Raw genomic sequence first — 1,884 nt, 5'->3', positions numbered from 1 at the left:
CGAGATCACTCCACTGCACTCTAGCCTGGGCAACAAGGGCAAAACTCCATCTCAAAAAAAAAAAAAAGGTATTGCTTCCAAAAAGCTGGAGGAGTGAAGGAAGGAAAAAATAAATCACACAGAAATAACAAGAAATCTCCACGGTGAAAGAGACCCTTGACCTGTGTTTTTGAATTATTAATGCCAGCAGAAGGTAGTCTAGGGAAAGGTGTGGTTAACTTCCATGCTAACCCTCATGAGGATGGGCCCCCAAATAACCACATATTTTTTTAATCCTCTTATTTTTCTAATTAGTTTACATTGCCTTTGGAGTAAAAAGTTATATATCCACTGACATTTACTTCAGCACTCAATTTTGTGTAAAATGTACTTTGTAGATTCCCAAGTTGCTTTGTTATAGAATTCTTAAGACTGTGGTCACCCATCAATACCATTCACAATTTTACAAAATGCGATCATATCCTCTTTAATCATTCTCTTTCTAAGAGCCTTCAGTCTTAAAATATTAAAAGAAAAGTTGGTTTTCTTCTCTCCTCAGTAACAGCCATTCCCCACAATCATTTCATTTGCCCCTCCCTATATGCTCCTAGTTCCATCTAGGAGCTTTATCCATCACCAGTAAAAATTTCCCCAGTACATTCTATGTTCTGACATAAGCACAAAATGGGCTTTTCTCATTCTTTCCTAATGGTATTTATCGGTCTTTAGAGCTACAGCAGTCAATTTGGTCCCATGTCTTCAGGCAACAGTATCAATGAGTCCTGTTTCTCTTTAGGATAGCATGACAAAGAACAAGAGGCAAAATTAAGCATGCGATAAAGTAAAATGCTAATGTAACAAAATGCTTGTTACTCAATAATAGAGCTTCTTCTAAGCATACCACATTTGGAATAAGGGCTCTCAAAAAGGTATAATTTCTTATAAAAGATTTCTGGCCAGGTGTAGTGGCTCACGTCTGCAATTCCAGCACTCTGGGAGGCTGAGGTAGGCAGATAGCTTGAGCTCAGGAGTTGGAGACAAGCCTGAGCAACATGGTGAAACTCCATCTCTACCAAAAATACAAAAATTAGCTTGGCATAGTGGTGTGTGCCTATAGTCCCAACTACTTGGGAGGCTGAGATGGGAGGATAGCTTAAGCCTGGGAGATGGAGGTCGCAGTTAGCCAAGATCACACCACTGTACTCCAGCCTAGGCAACAGAGTGAGACCTCATTTCAAAAAAGGAAAAAAAAAAAAAAAAAAAAAGGCTGGGTTCAGTGGCTCATGCCTGTAATCCTGGCTGAGGCAGGTAGATTGCTTGAACTCAGGAGTTCCAGATCAGCCTGAACAACATGGCAAAACCCCTGTCTCTATGAAAAAAAAACCAAAAACATAAATTAGCTGGGCATGGTGGCACGCGCCTGTAGGTCCAGCTACTTGGGAGATTGAGGCGGGAGGATCACTTCAGCCTGAGAGGTCAAGGATGCAGTGAGCCAAGATCATGCCACTGCACTCCAGTCTAGATGACAGAGACCCTGTCTCAAAAAATAATAACAATAATTAATAAATAATTAATTAAAAAATAAACTTGGGACAATTCTACAAAGGATTAATTCACTTATTATATAAAAGGCTTCAAATCATTAAGAAAAAGAAACCCTCTTCAGGGGTTGGGTGGAAAAAGAAAAGAACTTTAAAAAAGAAAAAAGAAACCCAACCCAATTAAAAAATCAAATATTATAGACTGTGACTGCACAGAAAAGAAACACAAATGGCTTTTTTTTTCTTTACTTGAAACAAAGTCTCGCTCTGTTGTCCAGGCTGGAGTGCAGTGGCACCATCTCAGCTCACTGCAACCTCCACCTCCCAGGTTCAAGCAATTCTCCTGCCTCAGCCTCCCAAGTAG

The sequence above is a fragment of the Colobus angolensis genome, unplaced genomic scaffold (assembly GCF_000951035.1).
Source record: "Colobus angolensis palliatus isolate OR3802 unplaced genomic scaffold, Cang.pa_1.0 Scaffold19, whole genome shotgun sequence".
NCBI classification, from domain to species: domain Eukaryota; kingdom Metazoa; phylum Chordata; class Mammalia; order Primates; family Cercopithecidae; genus Colobus; species Colobus angolensis.
The sequence above is the reverse complement of the archived record's forward strand: the minus strand, read 5'-3'. Positions refer to the sequence as shown.